Source organism: Trichosurus vulpecula, chromosome 9 (assembly GCF_011100635.1).
Source record: "Trichosurus vulpecula isolate mTriVul1 chromosome 9, mTriVul1.pri, whole genome shotgun sequence".
Taxonomy (NCBI): Eukaryota; Metazoa; Chordata; class Mammalia; order Diprotodontia; family Phalangeridae; genus Trichosurus; species Trichosurus vulpecula.
This window is the reverse complement of record NC_050581.1, coordinates 19,460,747-19,484,865: the sequence shown is the minus strand read 5'-3', so window position 1 is coordinate 19,484,865 and position 24,119 is coordinate 19,460,747.

Below are 24,119 nucleotides of genomic sequence, written 5' to 3'. Positions count from 1 at the left end.
TATTATTGATTAATTTATGTTTACCTTGATTTAGAATTAAGCTCCATTCTTTAGGAAAACAGCTAAGCCAGACTAACATAGATAGTCTCTTAAGTCTAGGTAGTGAATTAATAGACTAAGAAGACTTTGTCATTTAGTAGCAGATAATTTAGAAGAATAAAATAATCATAAGTTTATAAGGCTTTTAAAAAGGCTAAATTTCCCTTCCTAGCAGAAAGTTGGGGATGGGGGCAGATTGACCAAAGGCTAAGTCCTCCTTTCTAGCAGAAAGTGTGGTTGACCAGAGGCTAAGTTGGCTTTCTGGAGCTAGAGAAAGGTTAGCCAGAGGTTAAGTTATTTTTTCTAGTATTAGTAGATGAGCCCCTCTTCCCACCTTGTTTTCTTGAGCTAGAGTCTAGGTTGAACAGTGAACTCTTCTAAGGAAGATATTGGGTGGGTGGGGTGACTGCTAACCACTGACCACAAGTCTGGTTATAAAAGGTACCACCTGGAGGAAAGGATTTCTGGCATTGGATTAAGAAAATCTGGGAGAAGCTAACTAGTCGGGTGACCTGCTTGTCCAGTTGAACTATGTTCAAAATAAGTTTCTGTCAGTTTCCCAATTCATATTTTTTTGTTATAAAAACCATCTGTGTAAATCACTCCTTGTGGTCTCAGGAAGAGAACTACCAATGAGTAGAAGTCCTCAAGTTGGAAGTTTCCTAGGGGTGCAATGTAGCAGACAGGAGGAGGTTGATTCTGGAGAGTCTAAGGAGAAATAAGCACCAGGACTGCCCAAGAGCTAACAATATGCTAAACAGCAGCATAGGATAAAAGGTACCATGCAATAAACTATAATTAGAATTATAGTGTCGTTATTGTAATTTTGGCAATAGGCTTTTTATCATCATATACTATAAGACACTGAGAGTTAAGAGCAGCTTTTGAAAAATACTTTGATTACCTTTGAGGAAAAAAGAAAATATGCTGCGGGCAAGAGAGAAGCATGCTCTCACTCTCTCCCTCCCCAACACATATAAATACACATATATGTGTGTATGTATGTATATTATACATATATGCGCATATATACATACGAGACATTTGTATATTGATTCCCTTTCTGGGCTTGTTCAGGACCTTCTGAACTTCAAAGTGATACCCCTGATGTTTTCTAATCCTGGAATTTCCCATTGCAACTGAGGGCTCCTTTCTTTGGAATATCCTATTACCCCTGCTCTTCATATAAATACCATTCCTCAAGGCCAGTCCCCCTTCTCCCATTGGTGAGCTCTTCCTGGAGGTTCCATTTTGTGAAGGTACCTCTCCCTCCTTTTTAAACTCCCCTTTGTGTGTTGTCTTACCCGGTTAAAATGCAAGCTTCTTGAGGGAAAGGATTGTCTTTTTATTTTTGCTCGTATTTGTTTTCTCCACTGTTTAGTACAGTGACTAGTTCAGAATAAGTACTTAATAAATCCTCTTTTCCCTCCTTCCTTCTTTCCTTTGCTCCCTCCCTCCTTCCTTCCCTTTCTCCTTTTTAGGAATAATTTTTGTGTGTGACTATGTAAAGTCAAGCTGAATCTTCAAGGACACTAGGTTTATTTTTGTGACTGGTGTAATGAATTTCCTCAATCTATCTATTCAATGCTTTGTAAAATCCCTTGTAGAGGATTAAGATTACAATGGCTGGACACATTGAACGATGATTCTAGGAGGTCTTGAAGTTGTGACACTACGTGGAATGTAGAGGTAGAGAGCCTTTGAAGAAAGATAAGTTTGTACAAGTGGTTGTCACAACATGTTTGGCTATCTGAACCCCTTGATGACATGAAGATTTGGTACAATTTAGCCAATCCATACAGGGAAAATAAACATAATCCTCTGCTCAGCCCTTGAGCAAATAACTTCGTAGACATAGTCCCTGTCCTTCAACCTTTAGTATTCTGAAATGGCAAACAGCAGTGCAGATAAAGATGTGTAAGAATCCAAACAAGAGCACAGTCACTGGCAATATTAATATTCATGAAATACTGGAATGTTGACTTGAAGGTCTCAGAATAAGAACAAAAACAAGCCGTATTAACTTTCTCTTTTATAAAAATGAAAATGAAAAACATGTATTTCTGGAACAGAGGCTTTCTGTATTGGGAGAAGTATCCTAATGCCTTCTCCTAAGCCAGTTAGGCTAGAGTTGGTGGTTTTTTTGTTTGTTTGTTTGTTTTTACTGAAAGGAGTCAAAGCTGAGCTGCAGACTTGATTGGTCCAGGAGACTAAGGCTTGAGCTGCTTCCCTCTTGCCTCTGGCCATATTTATGTCTTCCTGGTCCCCAAAGGGCATAAAAAATCTCACTCAAATGAAAATCTCATCCTTCAGACTTGGTGGATGCCCAAGACCTCATAAGTTACCATACCTTCTGATGATGAGATATGTTTTCATGATAAGGGGGCTCTGTCTATCCAAGCCAAGTGCTGGAGTATCTTTATTAAATTTCTTTTTGATGCTATGGCTAAGTAAAAGTCTTTATTAAATGTTGAATGATCTATATTTTGTTCCAACATCAAACTTGAATTAACAGTGTACCAGCCTGAGTCAGCCCTCCCCTTCCAAGCCATAAGGGATCTTCAAGGTCATTGAGGTCAACTCTTTGTTTTATCCATAAGGAAACTGCTACACAGAGAACTAGAATAGCTTGTAAAATGTCATATTTGTGAACAAAACATTTGCTCCTTACTTGGTTAATAATAAAATAAAATAATAATAAAAATGTATGCTCTGAGAAAATGTCATCTACCCGCTTAATATTTAAGAGGCAGCATGGCATGGAGGATAAATTGATGAGCTCAGAGTCAAGAAAAACTGCATTCAAATACTATCTCTGACATTAGCTGTGTAACCATGGGTAAGTCACTTAATTTCTCCGAGACTTCAGTTTCCTTGTCTGTAGAATAAAGTACCTAGGGTAACAACCTCTCAGGCTTGTGGATAAAATAAGAAGATGAACCTAAAGGAATGTGTTTATACATATATATGTATTTGTGCATGTATGTATATTATATGTGTGTAAGTGTGTGCATGTGGGTCTATCTTTTTATGTATTTGAACACACTTAAATTCTTCAGTATTGTTTACTCTTAGAGCCAATTTATTTTTTTTTTGTTTGCTTTATTTTTTATTTTTAATTTTTTTTACTGTTTTAATCAATTATTTTTAAAAATATTTTTTATTTAATATATTTAGTTTTTAGCATTGATTTTCACAAGAGTTTGAATTACAAATTTTCTCCCCATTTCTACCCTCCGCCCCACTCCAAGATGGCATATATTCTGGTTGCCCTGTTCCCCAGTCAGCCCTCCCTTCTGTCACCCCACTCCTCTCCCATCCCCTTTTCCCTTCCTTTCTTGAAGGGCAAGATAAATTACTACGCCCCATTGCCTGTGTATCTTATTTTCTAGTTGGATACAAAAACTTTTTTTTTTGTTTTTGAACATCTGTTTTTAAAACTTTGAGTTCCAAATTCTCTCCCCTCTTCTCTTCCCACCCACCCTCCCTAAGAAGTCAAGCAATTCAACATAGGCCACATGTGTATCATTACGTATAACCCTTCCACAATACTCATGTTGTGAAAGACTAACTATAATTTGCTCCTTCCTAACCTATCCCCCTTTATTGAAATTTCTCCTTTGACCCTGTCCCCTTTCGAAAGTGTTTGTTTTTGATTACCTCCACCCCCATCTGCCCTCCCTTCTATCATCCTCCCTTTTTTATCTTCTACCTCCTTTTTTCCGGTGGGCTAAGATACCCACTTGAGTATGTATGGTATTCCCTCCTCAGGTCAAATCTGACGAGAGCAAGGTTCACTCATTCCCCCTCACCTGCCTTCTCTTCTCTTTCTACAGAACTGCTTTTTCTTGCCACTTTTATGGGAGATAATTTACCCCATTCTATCTCTCCCTATTTCCCTCTCTCAATATATTCCTCTCCCATCCCTTAATTTGATTTTATTTCTTTTAGATATCTTCCCTTCATCTTCAACTCACCCTGTGCCTGCTTTCTCTCTCTCTCTCTATATATATATACACATACATATATACATACATACACACTCACATATACATATATATACATATATATGTGTATGTGTGTGTGTATATATATATACATATATATATATATGCATATTCCCTTCCACTACCCTAATACTGAGGTCTCGTGAATCATACACATCATCTTTCCATGTAGGAATGTAAACAAAACAGTTCAACTTTAGTAAGTCCCTTGTAATTTCTTTTTCTTGTTCTTTTTCTTGATTACCTTTTCATGTTTCTCTTGATTCTTGTGTTTGAAAGTCAAATTTTCTATTCAGCACTGGTCTTTTCACTGTGAAAGCTTGAAAGTCCTCTATTTTATTGAAAATCCATATTTTGCCTTGGAGCATGATACTCAGTTTTGCTGGGTAGGTGATTCTTGGTTTTAATCCTAGCTCCATTGACCTCCGGAATATCATATTCCAAGCCCTTTGATCTCTTAATGTAGAAGCTGCTAGATCTTGGATTATTCTGATTGTGTTTCCACAATACTCAAATTGTTTCTTTCTGGCTGCTTGCAGTATTTTCTCCTTGATCTGGGAGCTCTGGAATTTAGTGACAATGTTCCTAGGAGATTTCTTTTTGGGATCTATTTGAGGAGGCGATCTGTGGATTCTTTCAATTTCTATTTTGCCCTGTGGCTCTAGAATATCAGGGCAGTTCTCCTTGATAATTTCTTGAAAGATGATATGTAGGCTCTTTTTTTGATCATGGCTTTCAGGTAGTCCAATAATTTTTAAATGATCTCTCCTGGATCTATTTTCCAGGTCAGTGGTTTTTCTGATGAGATATTTCACATTGTCTTCCATTTTTTCATTCCTTTGGTTCTGTTTTATAATATCTTGATTTCTCATAAAATTACTAGCTTGCACTTGCTGCAATCTCATTTTTAAGGTAGTATTTTCTTCAGTTGTCTTTTGGACCTCCTTTTCCATTTGGCTAATTCTGCCTTTCAAGGCATTCTCCTCATTGGTTTTTTGGAACTCTTTTGCCATTTGAGTTAGTCTATTTTTTAAGGTGTTGTTTTCTTCAGTGTATTTTTCAGTATTTTTCTGGGTCTCCTTTAGCAAGTCATTGACTTGTTTTTCATGGTTTTCTCGCATCCTTCTCATTTCTCTTCCCAATTTTTCCTCTACTTCTCTAACTTGTTTTTCCAAATCCTTTTTGAGCTCTTCCATGGCCTGAGACCAGTTCATGTTTTTCTTGGAGGCTTTTGGTGTAGGCTTTTTGTTGACTTCTTCTGTCTGTATGTTTTGGTCTTCTTTGTCACCAAAGAAAGATTCCAAAGTTTGAGACTGAATCTGGTTGCATTTTCGCTGCCTGGCCATGTTCCCAGTCAACTAACTTGACCCTTGAGTTTTTCAGTGGGATATGACTGCTTGTAGAGTAAAGAGAACTATGTTCCAAGCTTGGGGGAATATGCCAGCTCTGCCACACCAGCACTCCTCCTTCCCCAAGAACCCCTAACCCAGACTGGACTTAGATCTTCAGCAGGCTCTTCACTCCTGCTCTGATCCTCCACTTAATTCCTCCCACCAGATGGGCCTGGGGCTGGAAGCAACTGCAGCTGTAGTTCTGTAGCTGCCCCACCTCCGCTGCCCCCAGGGTGGGGGCCTCCTTCCACTCCTGCAGCTTTTCCCACTAACCTTCTCTGTTGTCTTTGGTGTTTGTGGGTTGAGAAGTCTGGTAACTGCTGCAGCTCATGAATTCAGGGCGCTAGGGCATGCTCTGCCTGGCTCCTGGTCTGGTTGGTCTACACTGCCCACACTGGGCTCTGCTTCCCTCGGCTCCCCTCTGCTCCCAGCTCTGTGTGGGATAAATCTTACCCAGAGACCATCCAGGCTGTCCTGGGCTGGAGCCCTGCTTCCCTCTGCTACTTTGTGGGTTCTGCAGTTCTAGAATTGGTTTAGAGCCATTTTTTATAGGTTTTTGGAGGGACTTGGTGGGGAACTCACGCTAGTCCCTGCTTTCCAGCTGCCATCTTGGCTCTGCCCCCCAGAGCCAATTTGTGATATAACTTTTTTGTCAGATGTTCATGGCATGGAGGGTTTAAGTTACTTAAAATGCAAATGATTACCCCAAAATCTGAGAAAATATCTCTGACTCATAAGTCAAGCATTAAGCTGGTATTACCTCCCTAACTTTCAAGCTTGCTAACCATGGTTCATCATAATGAAGTCTTATTAAAATTTATTAGATAAGGAAACTTTATTAAAAATAAATATTAAGATAGGTTATATATGATATTTAATGCTAAAATGCGCTCTTAGTAACAACCACGACCACTCTGGCTCCTTCCCTTCTCTCTGATATTACGTGACTCTTCAGTTCTAGTTAAAGGGTGGTAGTATATTATTTGGCTAAAAGATGGCTGTCTGGATACCTTTGAGTGGCCTACCTATACCCCTCAATTCCTCATAGCTCTGGCCCTTTTGGTTACCTTGGGACCTGGCTAAACCCTCCCTCTACCCCAGGTTTAATGGATTTTAAAAAAGCATCGTTTGGAACAGTAAAACTTACTCAAGTTTGCAACTAGCTGACTGTTATTTTCTATAGTTCAGCTACTTACCATGGAATTTAACAATTCATCCACTATTAATGACCATGTGATTTGATAACACAATCATATTATAAGAAACACAACTAAATAACAAAACTGTTTAATTATCAGGCAGCTTAATTTTCCCTTTTCCTTCCATCCCTCCTCCTCTCACATGGTCTGAGAGAAAAAAGGATGAGCAGATTTCAAAACAGAGCTTGCTCAGTGAGGAAGTAGGCATCAAAAGAATATGGACACTGGAATTTCCCTTGATTTTACTGATGGCAGATGTTAGTTTTTTTTCTTGATCTGATCTGGACTGCTTTTCTGGGCTGCTTTCTCTGGGTGTTGCTGGTCCTCTTCTATCTGGTACACATAGCACATCTACTCAACATGTGCTCTGCCTCCATAAATAGCTTCACAAAGGGATATCGGTTTATACTTTGCTTTCCCTGTTCAGGGTCACAAGGGCAGAGTGTCCATCATCCACTCCCTGCTGCATGATAAAGAATTCTTAGAAGCTCACAGCAATTTCTTCTTCCTCCATTTCACAACCCATGAAAACATCTCTGTGGAAGTTTCTCTAAGGGCAAAGGAAACAATCTAAAGAATTCTGGGAAATGTATGTGTGTATACCTTCCCTTGCTTGCTCTGAAGCCTTTGTGATCCATTTTTACATTGGCTCTTCTGGGATGGTTTAGAAAAACTTGGTTATAAATCCACAAGAATATGGGTCACTTCAACAGAGGAGCAACAAAACAAAATGAGTAATCTGAAGCCTGATCAGTGGGAAGAAGGGGTAGGAAGAGAATAAAATGAATGGAAATTAAATTTCTGCTTGAGACTTACTTGCTGATAATAACAAAGAGTGTTTATGTTTCCACTGTGGCTTTGGCAAGAAGCACAGAATTTCAAAGTTAGAAAGGACTTCAGTGATCATCTAGTTCAACTCATACCAGATCCTGAATCCCTTCTACGATGTTGCTCATGCAGTATCACTTTTGATGAGGCCTCACATGAAAAATGAGCTTTTGATAATCTACATGTAGCAATCCCATGATGTGTGGAGGTATTTTGATGATGTAAGGTGAGAATAATTTACTTTGAGTACTCTTAAGGACAAGTGTACCTCTACCCTTCATCCTGCTACTTGACTCGTTACCTTATTAATTTCCTTATATCATCTCAAAGAAAATCAGCATGTTCTGATATTATCTCACAAATTACTATGAATACAGAAACTATGTCAATTAGCTCTAAATGCTCACTCTGGTTTATTAAAAATAAAAACAAAACTCTTTACCCATTAGTTTTCTCTCTGCTTTCAGTATTTGACCTTGGTCATAAATGTTATATTTAATCTGTTAACAGCATGAAAATAAGACAAAGGCATATTTAAATATTTCAATTATTAATAAGTTTTGAGCAAGATTACATCTAGAGTTACATCTATTAATGGCAACTACTGACTCTTTCACAGATAGCAGAATCACAATCTCACCATTCAGCTTTCTGACTCAAATCAAATCAATATGTCTTTCAAGTCAAGTCAAGTCAAATCAACAAGCATTTATTAAGTTCCTTCCTTGTACCAGGCACTGTACTAAGAACTGGGAATATAAAGAAAGGCAAAAGACAGTCTCTGCTCTCAGAGAGCTCACAGTCTAATGGGAGACAATATGAAAACAACTATTTATAAACAAGATATAGACAGGATAAATTGGAATTAACAGAAAGAAGGATGAAACCCAAAGTCTCTCAATAATTCTCCTTAGGTCATCTTCTCCACAGCATGTTTACACCATGGGACTCTTTATCTAGTTTCCTTTGGTTAAGTTAACTCTTCACTCATGGTATCTCACAAGACAACAGTTACTTATCTCAGTTTTAGTTTCTCCTAAGATGCCTCAAAGAATGACAATTAAACTGCCTCTCCCCAAGATTTTGTTCCTTTCCCTTAATGGTACAGTAACAATAACCACATCTTGGCAAAAGGAACTATTTAATCTGTGGTAACATTTTGCTCTGTGGCCAACATTTTTCAGTTTCTGAAAAATCATTTGAGGTACATCAAATCCACATTAATATTATATATAAAATATATATAATGCAAAGCACCACTTGACAGACCACTTCCAATGACTAAATGTGTACATAATATACAGGGCATAGTACATGCACACTTCACACTAGTCTTGGCAGACAATCTAAACCAGTTGAGGGTATCCAACAAGCATAAGAAGACTTCACCCAGTAGAATGGTGGAACGAGAACAATTTGTTCCAATGGCTAAAACAGGTGCTGTGGAGCACTTAGAACTTGGTCAGACATTGAAGCCTCCAAGGTTATCCACTGTATCCTGGGCCATTGGCAGTCATCTTGACTTTTGTCTTGCCGCTGGACTTTGATGACTCTGAAAGAGAGAGTGAGGCTGATGACTTGGTGCAACTTTATTTCATTTAAATTCAATTTATGTTCAAGTCAAGACATCATCCCATGATATCATTGGTCCTTTTGGAAAACAAAGGGCAAACAGCAACATGACATTATACATGTATATGTCACAGTAGTACATTAATATCCATAATATAAAATTATCAATTAAATCATAATGAACTGCCAGTAAAAGGAATGTAAGATTTTCAACAATACTATTAATAGGTTATATGATTACAATACATATATAACACTGAACACACACGCATACATATATATCAAGGGGAAATGTAAGTACAGAATGTTGTAATAAAAATAATTTATTGAACAGTGAAACATGCAATGCATATGAATAACAAACATAACAGGCTGCAATTACAGAGCAACACTAGCTATAATTCACAAACAAATTATGGATAGATGAGGATTCAATTCTATTTTTCCCATAGCACAATAAAAACAAAACGATGGAGAGTAGATACAAATTTTTGGTTGTTAGACTCCAAAAAGGAAGTTAAGGATGCTTAAGATATATTCCTAACTTTTGAGGGTGGCATTTTGGAGCTTTCTGGAGGAGTGCAATGTTAATACAATTTGAAGATCTTCCCTGCTCCTTAATAGGCCTATGTGACCTGCCTTGAGCCTGAGTCACATGGAAGCCTGAGTCACAGGAGCCTGGGTCATGAAGGTTGTGATGCCCTCTGGCCCTAAAAAAGGGTATATATACTCTGAGGTTAGCATTTTGCTTTGGAGCTCAGTCACTGGAAGAATGTTTGTGTGATTTAGCCAGACGAGATTCTGGGTAGCCATTAAGGACTGCCCCCGCACCCCCCGCCCCGCCACTGGGCTTTGAAAAACCCAGAAATTGGTACTTCTCAATCTGGTAACTATGGATGTATTGCTTTCGGTCAGACAGTTGGAAGCCATGTCTGTTGGTCTTTGCTGTTTGTATTTTCTCTGTTCATACAATTTCTGCTTGTAATTTCTGTTTGTATTTTCTCTGAAGTTCAGGGTGCTGACTTTTCCTCTGAACTAAGTGAACGGTACACACACACACACACACACACACACACACACACACACACATATATATGTTTGATTAAAGTAAGATTGTTGACCCCTTTAAAGTTTCTTTCCTTTAAAAAAGCAGATCAAAGAACGTGTGCTAGGAGCCCTCCTGTGTGCTGGTGTTATTGGTCTTATACCCCCACAGCAGCTGAAGGTAGCATTGTTGTTACAGGGAGGGTGAATAAGAGTACTCCAGCCGGTAGTTTGTTTCTTATTCTAGATAATTATTTAAATAACTAGGTACTATGATCAGTTGTTATTACCCTTGACTTCTTCAAGGCTCAGGTTAGGTATTATGTCCTCTGAGAAGCTTTCCTTGGTTGCCTCAGTTAGTATTCTCTGTCTTTTTTGGGGGGTACATTTTTTATCCCTCAGTAGAATGTAAGTGCTTTGAGAGTAGGGACCGTTTTGTTTTTATTTTTTAATCTCAGATGTCTATCAAATAGCCATGAAACTCATAGATACTTAATAAATGTTGAATTGTTTAATTCAAAGTAATCACATTCAGAGGTTCTATACTTGTTCTAGAGATGTTGAGATGTTGACCTTGCTCAAATCATTCTTGTAGTGCCTTTTTTGAAATTGTCCTTTTTCTTATGTTGTTGATAGCCTTTATAGACCCAGTTATAAATCTCATGACAAAATCAGGCCCATTAATTTATAGTAACATTTCATTTTTATTTAGAAAATGGAGTTTGGTCACTTACCTGATTCACAAGATTTGTCTCAGAAAGATGTTCAGGTCTGTCCAAAAATCACATATATAGCCAAACGACATGAATTTTCCACTAATCAAGTATATTCAAATATTTTGAGCAATGGAATCATTTACTATGGGACTCTCAAAGTAATTAATATGAATGAGAGAAATCATAAGTTTAGATACACTTGTAAAAAAGCCATACCTAGTAATTTTTGTGTCTAGAGAAAGTAGCACAAAATTTGCGTAGGCAATTAAGTGGCATGAAGCTGCCTTTAATTCAGTTCATCTGAGAAGCAGAGTGGTATTGGTTGCATTGGTAACGCTAGGACACCACAAAGGATACTGTTGCAGGGCAGGAGCTCACCCGAGGCATGACTGCATCAAGGGAAGAAGTCTTCTATCTGGTCATTTCCTATTCTATCTAATTCTTTCCAACTAGATATTAAGTTGGGTTGTTTCTTTGCAGCTGAAGGACTGAAAATATTCATAGTATCACAGGATCATAGATTTGGAACAGAGAGAGACCTAAGAGATTGTTGAATACAATTATTTGACATTCGAGGAAATTTAGATCTAGAGAAATTGACTTGTCCAGGGTCATACACCTGGCAGGTATCAGAGGTGGAATTTGAACCCAGATCTTCCTGACTCTAAGTTCAGTACTTGACCCACTATGCCACGTACCCTCTAGATTTCAGCGTCCCAGGACAACGTTTGGATTGTTCTGCCCAAGTTTTAGTTTGGTCAAAGAATTATTCTTGTTACCTGATAGTAATAATACAAGGACGATTGTCAGCAAGATAGTAGGGAATCATGTGTACAGTGTTATAAGCTAAGCATTCTCTGATATTACAATACAGTGGCACAAGTTCTATTAGCAAAACTTCCAGTTGATTTGGGGTTTAAGTGAAAATCAAGTTGTTTTCCCTTTACTTTTGTTCTCCCCTACAATATATGCTACTAACCACCAGGTGGCAGTAGAGAATTATTATACCAGTTTATTCTGACTTACGAACTAAGTTAAAATGGCAACACTCTAATAGAATTTGAGAGCTGCAAAGCATCTAGTCTAAATGCTTTCAGGTATACAACCACAAATTTTTTTACCACAATAGATTTTTAAAAACTATCTCTAAATCAAATTATGGAGCATCAACAGACACACAGGGGAAACTGAATGAATATAAAATCTGTCGAGTATCTCTTTAACTTATTCCATCCTAATTAACAAATTGTTCCTTGAAGATGGTTTCACTCTAGCCATGTGTCCAGATCCTGGAAAAGCAGCTTTTATTTTTAAAACTTGACAAATCAGTTCTGGATAATATCTTCCCACTTCTTTCACTCCTTCTAGCATCCTCCTAGCACCCCTGGCAGGGGGCACAATATGTACAGTGAAACCTCCATTTTGAGAAAAGAAAATGTACCTATAATAGGGATTTCCAAAACAAGTATCTTTGGTCAGGCCACATGTCCCATTTTTTAGTTAAACAGTTATCACGTATGCACAGGCCTGTTTTGAAGATAGTTAGCTTTCTCCCCTCCTTTCCCTGACTCTCTGAATTCCAAGTTTCATATGGATCCTGGGACACTATTGCACGTGACCTCCCCTGAAAAGCTAACCCAGGTTTATGTTTGGAGTGAGCCTCTCTTCAAAAGCATAGCTCAGAGAGCCTGTGTCCCTCTGAATAGTGTTTATAAGACAAACAAGAAGACCACAGGAACATACTATAGAGTTGCAAAAGATGTTAGAGGGTATCTGGACCAACCCCTTTATTTTAGAGATAAGAAAACTGAGGTCCTAGCATTACCAATATAAAAGTTGGATAGGACCTCATATACTAATTCCAATCCCCTGATATTTTGGATGAGATAATGGTGAGAGAGAGGTTAAGTGACTTGTCCAGTGTTGCACAGGTAGATTCTAGGTTAGGATTGTTCATGTGTTCCATGCTTCATCCAAATCATACAACTCTCATGCCCATTGAAAAACACATGCTCTTAGGTCTAAGTGCCTTTTCTCAGGCTCTTCTCTATGCCTGAAATTCCTCCTTCCAAACTTTTGGTTATTGAATTCTTAATCAATATAGTTCAACTCAAATGCTACCACACCCTGGAAAATTTTCCTATTTGTCTCGTTAATGGCTTTCCTCTTAGACCTCACGTAAATGTTGTAATTATCTGCATTGTTGTCATAGCCACCATTAAACTGTAAGCCTCTTCAGGGCAGGGACAATATCTCATCCAAAATGTATATCTCTCCTATCACCTAGCACAATGGTCAGTACACAATAGGTACTTAATAAAAGTATTTAATTTATTGTGTCTGTGTATATGCAAACATACGTACACATAGCTACGTATATGAAATAATATCCTTATTTGTGTCAAAATATTCCTTTTTCCAAAGTATAGTGCTTTTTTTACAGTAGAAATTCAGTAAATTCTTGTTAAATGAATTATCAAACAGAGCTGGGAGTGGAAGTGGGTGAGCAGGGTGCAGTTGTTTATATGTTAAGATGTAAATAAAAAAAGACAAAATTTTTTTGAGCACTTGAGGTTTTATAAAATATTTTTCCTATATAACCCTATGGAGCAGATCTTTCCAAGGCTATCACCCCCACAACTCACATTTGCCAGTGGGATCCTCCAGGGGGATAACTACACCAGGTTCAATGTACAGTTTAGGTTTATACTTCAAAAACTACAGTTTATGAGCCCTCACCAATGGATTTACCTTAACTAGTCAAACACAGGATGTAATCAGCTCAAAACAAAGGTATTGGTTGCAATAGCATAGTAAGAATGGTAGCAATATAAAACATCTCCTTCTTAGTATCAACAGGAAGAGTTGTATACTTCAATGACTATACAGATAGAGAGATACAGACTTAGGGAGTATATATAGCCAAAGTAACTTACACCTTCTGTGTTGGAGGTCTCCAAGGCCTTTCCACTTCTCATTATGTTTTCTTGCTTGCTCCTTACAGGACATGGCACTTATGCTGGACAGATTACCAGCTAGACTCCCTGGTTAGTGGGCATTTGTAGTCTCCACTATCTCCATCTTCCAGTTCAGCTACAACACTTGGCTGAGATACTGCTGTGATTTTTCAGAAATAACGAGGTTATCTCTGCTCCAACCTACATAGTTGGTGGAGCTGTGACATGGCTTAGCCATTCTGGAAAGTAATTTGGAATTACACAAATGAAGTGACTAAAATGCCTTTGCCCTTTGAACCAAAGACTCCATTACTGGCCTTATACCCCAAGAAAGTCATTGATAAGAAGATAGTCCCCATATACTCCAAAATATTTATATCAGCACTTTTCGTGATAGCTAAGAATTGGAAATAAAGTAGGTACCCATCAATTGGAGAATGGCTAAGCAAATTGTGGTACATGAATATAAAGGAATATTAAGAGCTATAAGAAATGATGTGTGTGATCAATATAGAGAAGCATGGAAAGATCAACATGAACTGAGGCAGAATGAAGTAAGCAGAGTCAAAAACAATATATACAGTAACTACCACAATGTAAATATAAGGAACAACTAAACACCAAAAAATAAAAAAGTAAATATAACACAATTATAAAGGTCAAATAGAACCTAAATGAAGTTAATGAGAAGACACCCCCTAACTAACCTTTTGTGGAGGTAGGAGGTCCATAGGTATTACACATTATACATGTTCCTAGACTTTTTCAGTGACTCAGTGTGTAGTGCTATTTTTTTCCTCTCTAAAAAAACACTATTGGTCATATGGGATGGCTCTTTGTGAGGGATAATTGGTATAATTATGGAGATGTAAGAAACATAAAATATCAATACAAACTTATTAAAAAAAGAGCAGGGATGCTTAGTCTAAGATCAACAGAAGTCTCTTCAGTTCTTCTCCCTCAGGGCCTTGTCTCTGAGGCATGCTCCTAGGCAGGAGGTCAGAGAATAAAGGTACCCTGGCAAACTAATGACCTTAAGCTTAGTCTTTCATTTTGACAGCTCTTTCTCGAATAGGGCTGGGCCCTTTCAGTTAGGGACCTTACCTAACTTATGGTGACTATGGTACAATCCCTAAGTATTCTTCTCTGTATGTTAGGCCATTTGCCTAATAATCACCAAATGTCTCCAAGATTTAAGTCTCTCTTATTGGTCCATGAAGATAAGGATGTTTGGAAATGATACAGATGCTTTGGTGGCAAGTTCATTGGCTCTTCAGTCTTTTACTGACCTAATTCTATACAAATAAGCTACTCAAATTCTTTTACCCTTTACCAGAAGCAAACGAGTAGATTCAAAGCTTTGTATTTTTGCTAGCTACCAAATGATACACTAAAAAATTGGAAAGGTAGGCAGCTAGGTGGCACGGTGGATAGAACACTGGGCCTGGAATCAAGAAAACCTGAGTTCAAACGTAGCCTCAGATACTCACTAGCCATACGACTCTGGGGAAGTCAATTCACCTCTGTTTGCCTCAGTTTGTCCTCTGTAAAGTGAGGATAATAATAGCACCTACTTCCCAGAGTTGTGAAGATCAAATGAGATAGTAATTGTAAAGTGTTTAACACAGTACCTGGCATACCATTTAAATGTTAGGTATTATCCTTTACAAGGTACAAATTCAACCAACCAAGAATGAATGGGACCCATTCTTGCATCTCAGTTACTTGCTGTATTAGCAAGGCAATAATCACAATACAGATGATAATTGTCAAAATGCCTGTGTGGTTTCATATCACAGAATACAAGTGACTCTCCATATAGAAGGCAGAAGAAGTAAAACATTTATTTAGACACCAGAGGACCAGATCCCATAACCAATAAGCCCAATCTCTCACAGCACGAAAGAACTCAATACACAACATCACAGCGTGGAGCTTCGCCAACCCAAAATCAACCACCCCTATGCTGGATCCTCCCCACAAATACGCTCTCAGCACACCACATGTCTGCTCTTTCCCTCAGTTCTAACTGCTCTCTCTCAGCATTTCCTCTGAAACACTTTTCTTTTCCTCTCAGCAAGCTCTTCCCACCACATGTAATAGGGTTCCTGTGACATAAGCAGGTCACATGGCCTATTAATGGGAGAGAAATATCTTCAAATCTAAATTGTCATTACACCTGCTCCTTATGCAAGGCTCATTGTCCTCCTTTTATGGATGAGGAAATGTCAAATGTCACATAGAGAAGTCGTCACTTTGCCATGGTCACACAGAATGTGGGATGTAAAATACTTTGAAGTATTATACACATAAGTTCTTAAGCACTACCTTAGGTAAAATAAGGATTGCCTTCACCATGCAAATGTCTCTGATGAATTCCTGAATAGGGCTATGATCACAGGGGAAAACAGAATCACAGAATCTCAGAGTTAGAAAGATCTCAGAGGCTATCTAGTCCAACCATACCTCAATTAGAATCAATTTTATAATATTCCTGAAGATTGTCATCCTGCCTTTGCTCAAAAACCTCCAGTAAGGGGAGTCTTCTATATTGTGAAAAAAAATGGATAGTTCTCAATGTCAGGAAGCTTTTCCTCTTATCAAGACTAAATTTGCCCCTTTTTGCAGGTTTTCATATTGGTCCTTAGTTCTGCCCTCTGGAGGGAGTAAGTCAAATCCTTTCATGTGCTAGCCCTTCAGTTACTTAAACACAGCTATCATGTATCTTATAAATCATCTCTTCTCCAAGCTAAATATCACTAGTTCAAGACAGTCCCTTTTGGTGTGATCTTGAGACACTTCGCCATCCTGGTTGTTGTGATTGAATACCTCGCCCAATGTCTCCATGTCTTCTCTTGTCTTCTCTTTAAAGTGCTGTTCCTACCCCCTAAATCCTAAAACTATTTTTCCTTTTGTTTGTAAAAGTCACCAGCTAAAATGACTAGAGCAGGTTCATTACTATTATCCTTTCAAAAGACATCAAGATGCAGCAAAGAATAATGATTCGATGTTCCCCCCATAATCCAGTATTAGAAAGGATATAACAATTAGTCTGTTTATACACCCTATGTCTTTTCCTTCCTGTTTCCATTGATATCTGAGTGTACCAATACATAATGTTTTGTCACACGACTTAGTTCAAAATTAGAAAATATTACCAAAGTAATACTTAACATTATGGAAAGCAATGGGATTCCCATGTTGTGGTATACAGAGTCTGGAAGGGAAATTAAGAACAAGATTAACCAATACAAAATCTCGATTCTTGTGTCTGAATTTTAAGTCATGTGACTTTTGCATGAGAAATTGTTTCAGAAACTTCATAAGAGAATAAAAAATACCACTTCTTTCCCCCATTATAAGAAAAAACATCTATTTAGTGAGAAAAAATTGGTCATTTTGTTTATATTTCTTTCCGATCAGAAGGCTTTCTTCCCTTGTGGCTTATCTGTCCTATACAAAAGCACATTGCTATCAGTGAATTTTAAATGTGAATAAATCCATTGATTGCTGATCTGTTTATTTAAAACTACATTTATGAGAACTTCATCTAAAATCTTTGTTGTTGTTGTGACCAATCTAATACCATGTATAATACCAAGGTTGTTAATATCAGCTGTACTTGATAAAAGAAGTGCATTATTGCTAAAAATGTACTATTAACTACTTTCAAATTAATCATACAGTTAAAGGGTTAAGTCTATGAGAGCCTCTATTTATTAGAAAAATGCAAGCTTAGTTTGCAAGGGCTAAGTCTACAACTATAACAATTAATTTTTTGAATTGTTCTTCTTAGGACCAGGCTAAAATATAGTAGGTTAGCATCAAAGGAAAAATGTAGAATATGTTTATATGAATATAGCTATCTATTTTTTTGCATTTTTATTTGATCTATGACATTAGTGGGATAATAGAATATTAAAACAAGACGAACTTTAGAATTTATCTAGCCCAACTCTTTGTTTTGCAGATGAGGAAACTGGGGCCTAAGGAAGATTAAATGTCTTGAGTATGTTCTCATGGCTGGTTATCAGCACAGGACTAAACCCTAGGCCTCTTTATTCTCAGTTCAAGGTTCTCTGTGCTGTACGCTACCTATAACTTTCTAGAGAATATGATTTCATTAAGATTAGCTAAGAAAGTGAGTAAGGCCATGGAATATTGGTTAGACCCCTTTTGGTTAACTTATGGAAGGATATGAAAGAATTAATAAAAAAGGGAAGATATAAGATAAGGAAGTTAATAAGATGAGGAAGAATTGCATAAGGCAAAAAGGCATCTGAATTTTCCTGTTAGAGGAAATATCCAGATTGAGGAAATCACAGATCGATTTGCTTATTCAGAGTATTTGAATAAATTTGTGTTTTTAAGAAAGGTTGGCACTTAGAGAACGGCTACCTACAGATAAAAAAAGTCTCTTATCAAGCTAGAGTGAAGATTCCTTTTTCAGAACTTTTCTTTCCCAGGTTTTCTTTTTAATTCGGACATGATTTCACCAGCATAGTAGTCTCCTTCTCACGGCAAGTCTGGTATAGATTGATTCCTCTGTCACTTATAGTCCTAGAGAACTGCTTGATATGCTAAGGTTAAGTGATTTGCCCATGGAGACAGCAAGGATGTGCCAGAGTCAGAATGTCAACTCCAGGTCTCTCTGATTTCAAGGTTAGCCCTGCCCTCTATCCCTTGTACCCTCTCTTACCTTGTTTTATTATCTATTTCAATCTGTAATCTATATTCAATCTGTCTATCTTTAAACTTATCAAGTTATAGAGTTTGAAATAACTTCAGATTTGCTACCATATAACTAATCATCCAAATTATCACTAAGGTGGCTTCAATAATATATCTTCCAAATATTTATTTACTTTTTGATCATCATCAGAGCATGTAAATGCCACAGATAATCTCATAAGTAAAATATGAGGTCAAGAGCTGCCATGTGTTGAAACTTATACAGTTGATTGGGGTAGGTCATCTGTGTCATAAACTCCTTGATTTAATCTGGAGTTTTATTCTAATTCAGGCTACATATCCATGAACACAGGCAAGCCAGCTGTGACCAGAAGCTTTTGCCTGTTCCATTTATCATGGCATGTTGACATGGCTCTCAATGGGAATGCATGATAGACCTGTGGTTTCTAGATCCATGCTATCTGACATGGTCAAATAGAGCCTTTCTTTTTTCCACAGGTTTAAGTTATAAATCCACAAAGTTGATATTGTTGTGTTGCTAATAAAACTTGGATCAACACATGCAGGATATTTTCAAGGTTTTGAGAGGTTTGAGGTGGGCAAATGTAAAATATCACCCATGATAATTGTAGCTTTAAAAATGGGAATAATAGGGAGAGAAATAGGAAAGCAGTTTGGGGATAGGAAAGGGAAAGATAGGAAGGGAAGATAGAATGGTGTGTTCACAAAAGTTATTATCTCCTCATAAGTGGGGGAATTAGAATAAAATGTCTGCTCTATTGAATTAGATGTCATTAAAAGAACAACCAGATAATTTATTCCTTTATATCCTCTCACAAATATTTTAAGATTCACATAAAATAATTTATTACCTGTTCTGCAGAGGCAGTTATGACAAATATCCAAATAATTGAAGTTTCTCATCACTACTATATCATGCCTCTGTATCAGGCTTGTATTTATTTCCTTAGTTTATCAATTTCCACTTTCTGTCAACATATTATACAGTATATTCCAATGGCAAAATAATTTCTGTATCTTCTTCCATTGATTCCCACTCAAATCATATCCCCCTCTGGTTCCAGATTTCATCACATGAGTATGTTTTCTTATGATACTCACTAGTCCATAGTCTTTTTAAGCACTTATACACATCTTAAATCTACTTTCCTCTTCTGAAACTCTTGCCTTTGATGGGTAGCAGGAATGAAAACATCAACTACGCACCCAAAGCCTTCAGTTTCTTGCCCCAGACTCAGTATTTTGCAATACTTTCCAAGTTCTTTGGAACATCTGTGCTAAAAAAAAGGCACCTAAAGAATTTAGTAATCATTTTTTGCAGGTATTGGGAAGTTGCCCTTATGTTTTGTATACATGGCCCAGGAATGTAACAGCCTTCATTGTTTTTGTTAATGTTAATTTTTTTTTTTGGCCCAGGACTATGATTTTATTGGCATACGGAACTCTGAGGGAGGAAATTCTCCTCTATAAATGCAGATTAGTAACCTTTCTGCAAGTTATACTTAGAGAGTTACCAGAGGAACTGAGAGGTTAAGTGATCTGCCCGAAGTCATATTCCCAGTAGGTTTCAGAGATAGGACTTGAAACCAGATTCACAATAAAACTCTCTAGCTATTGTACCATGCTGCTGCTCACAGTTTTTAAAGCAACAGATAGCTTCTTTAGTACTCTCTAGTAAGTAGTACTAGTCACCAACCCCCACTAAGTCTTTTTTCTTTGAATAGTCTCTGACCTAACAGCATGTGTCTCTGATTTATCGTTCCTCGGAGGATGGGCAGCTCCTTCCTCCTTAAGGCACACAGCTCCCTCCTCTTCTGAAAGAGCTTCAAACGTGTCAGTTTTTATGTCTGAGCAGTCTGGGATCATTTTTCTTTCCTTGTTTCCCTGTGTGATATTCTTCCATTTTCCAACCTCCTGATGGAGGTCAGGATTTCCTTTTTCTCCAGATCCTTTCCTTCCTTTTCACAATGAATTGCCACCTTTTAAAAAAAAATAAAGAACTTCATTATTACTGGTAACCTGAAGTGCCAAAAGGTATTGATGAAATTGAATACCAGTTTCTAAATTAAAAAAAAAGTTTCAATATGGCCAGCTAAATGTACCTGAGTGTTTAAATATCGTAGGTGACAGCCCTTTATAAAACCCTAATAGTACCAGTGTTCTGGTAGTGTTGAATATATTGAACACCTTGCCGCTGTAAGTGGTAAAATGTAAGTGACTTGTAAGAGATGCTCCTCTGCCTATTGTGCTAAAATACTCTGCCTTGTATCTGATTCAGCATTTACACAGGGCTGTTGCTCCCAGGCATTTTACATTATTACTATTTATCATTTACATAACCCTTTATGCTTTCTTTGGGATTAACAATTATCTTTTTATTAGTCATTCTTTACCACAACCCCATGAAGTAGGCCAAGCTTTCAGCCAGCTGCCCTGTTCTGCCCTGTTAGCACACTAAGAACAAACATGCCCCTGTGGGCCAAGGACAGCATGTTGCATTAGCAGCTTCAGAGACCAGAAACTATGAAGGCTGAGCTATTCTGGAGTATCAAACAGAGTGCAAAAACTGCCTTGGGGAAAGTGTGCACGTGGATAAGCAGGATTTGCTGGTGGGTCAGTTTTCCCTTCTAGGATTAAGCAAAGAAATGGATTTCTTAAAGCAGCAAGACCAGAAAAAAGAACACGACAGAGTCCCCAGTCTTGCACATATGTTGTCTAAAGAAGATGCTAATAACACATGAAAGCTAGAGACTGTATAACTGAGAATCTGAGGAGGGAGCACAAAACTAAATCAATTAGGTTAGAATTTCCTTGAGAGTAGAGGTCATGTGTTTTGTGGTCCTTTCATCAACCTTGTTGCCTAGAACAGGTCTGGGCTCATGGCAATTAGGTGGTACAGTAGGTAGAGTACTGATCCTGGAGTCAGGAAGATCTGAGCTCAGATACTTCCTAGCTGTGTGACTGTGGGCAAATCATTTAACCTCTCTACCTCAGTTTCCTCATCTGTAAAATGGGGATAATAATAGCACCTACTTCCCAGTGTTGTTACGAAGATCAAATGACAAATAATAATTACAAAGTGCTTAGCACAGTGCCTGGCACATGGTAAGCACTATATAAATATTAACTTTTTATCATCATAATCATTATGATTATTATAGCAGCTCAATGGATGCTTTACATTCCCACTTAACTGCATTTACAATATGTCTTTCTCTCCAAAGGTTGAAAAATCATAGAACGCAATGGCAAAAGAAGCATTATGACAGAGTGGGCAGAACATTGATCTGCTTCGTACCAACTCTACCAGTAACTAGCTATGTTACATTGAGCACATCACTTCCTGCTGTGCATTTCAATTTCCTCTCCTTTAAAATGAGATGGCTATTTAGTTTAGATTATTTTCTAAATTCTCTTGAGTGCTCCATCAGTATCACCCCAAAATATGATATAAAATAAATTATTTATAAACTATATACATATACTATGATACAATTCACTGTGTAACCATCCAAAATAAAAAAGGGAAGTTGATGTCTTACTTGTCACTATCCCAGAGTACAGAGCCCAAGGGTGTTTGAAATAGACACAAAATGAAATAGGAAAAATAGTGTGGTATTCTGGGGATTGGAGTAGTATTTTCCTAATGATATCTATTGGGCTGACAACTTGTACAGAAGGGAGGAGACTGGGAGGTTTTGTAGCAAGTGGAAGGGAGTAGAGTGGGAGAGTGTTGGGTCATAATAGGTGAAGAGTAGCTGTGGCTGTGCCAGCAACAAATCCCATGTCTGAATATCATAGGAAGTGTGGGGTGTGACCCACATTGCTACCCTCCAATTGATAGATTACACACTCCTTGGGGACCCTTGGAATTATGCCATGGCCTCCACTATCTAGACAGATTTCCAAATCAATATTAATAGGCATGTATAAATGATCAAAACAGTAATTAACATAAATCTAGTAAAAGTTGAACTACCAAGGAAATTAGTTTTTAGAGGTAACTATTAATTCACTATGGAGCATAAATACCTACCAAAAGTAACTTCTATATAATGAAAATAGAATTCTTAACAAGAATTCCAAATGTCTAAAATAGTTATTCCTAGAAAGAGGATGAAAGTAGATTTAGTTATAGTCAATAACCATCCTAGGCCCAGTGTTGCATGAGATTACTTGAATAAGAGAGACACAGAGTCAGAGAAGGGGAAGGGGAGGGAGGGAAAAAGGGAGGAAGGGGAGAGAGGGAGAGAGAGAGAGAGAGAGGGAGAGAGAGAGTGACAGAAAAAGAGATAGACATAGATAGCATGAGAGACAGAGTTGGCAATAGAGCCAGAAAAAGAGAGAAGGAGGAGAGCAGGACAATCTTCTCAACTTTAGGTAAGGGGAAAAACTTACGAAGCTACTGCTCCTCTGTTCAGTCTGGAGCAAAAGCATGGATGGGAACAAATGTTGGCTTTTCTTTTATGGAAGAGAAATGAAAGGATTGGAGCAGTGCCAGGAAACTGCTCTCCCATTAGCAGTCTGAAGAGAAGAGGAGCTGAGTCGGAGTACATCAATGACAGTTTTCTCATTTAGCTGTGAAATGGAAAGGAAAGGAAGGAGAGCCACGTAGCACTTGCTCTTCTGTTGGAAAGGGAAGGAAAGATATGGATGTAAGATTGAAAATAAATGTTACTGATACCCTGCCTACTATCTCCAGTTAATCTAGTTCACATGCTTCTGGTCACAAGCTCCATTGTTAGGACCAAAAAGTTCTTCATTTCTTCTACCTAGCAAAGCTTATCTACAATGGAAATTCTGCCATCAGAAGTATTGCTTTTAGAATGAAGACTCTCTGACCCCCATTCAATGAACAGAAAGTTGTCTTTCTCAATCCAGTCCTCATGACTCTATAGGGCTTCTCTCCATCATGGAAATCCTCTCCCTCCATTTTTGGGTCTGTTTTGAGAATAAAATTGTACCGGAGAACTAGTTTGAGAAGAGGTGGATTATTACTACCATTCCTTTCCTACTCAGGCATCCAGAAGGTATTAGTTACAAACTATGACATCACTAAAGACCCAAGGACACTTAATAACATGGTGATTAGCAAAGTGCTATGTCCATAGTTGACATTTAATATGTACCTATTGAATGAATAGATGGAACAGATCTTTCATAGTAGAAAGAATATGAAGACAGAGCCAACCTTTCTCTAGGTTTCCCTCCCCTCCATGTATTGTACCAAATGGAGGAATAAATCAAAGATAAAAGTTTTTAGAGATTAAATTTAATCATCCAAGTATAATGAAATATATATTACATATATATGTATATACATACACATACATATATGTATAAGTGTTTTTTAATGATGAAGAAAAGAAAGGAAGAAGGAAGGAAAGAAGTCCTTTTCCTCTATTTCTTGATCTTTTCAAACCCATTCAGATCTGTCTGTCTATACCCATTAGTCTATTGAGATTTTTTTTAAAATCCCAGTTTCTCCATTAATTGCCAGTATTTTAACAGGGAGAAATCTGGCAAAAAGGTTATTTTTAGTCATTATTAAAAGTCATTATTAAAAGGCCATGTGTGAGGGGCAGAGTCAAGATGGCATCATGAAAACAGGGACTCTCTTGAGCTCTCCCCCAAATCTCTCCAAACACCCATA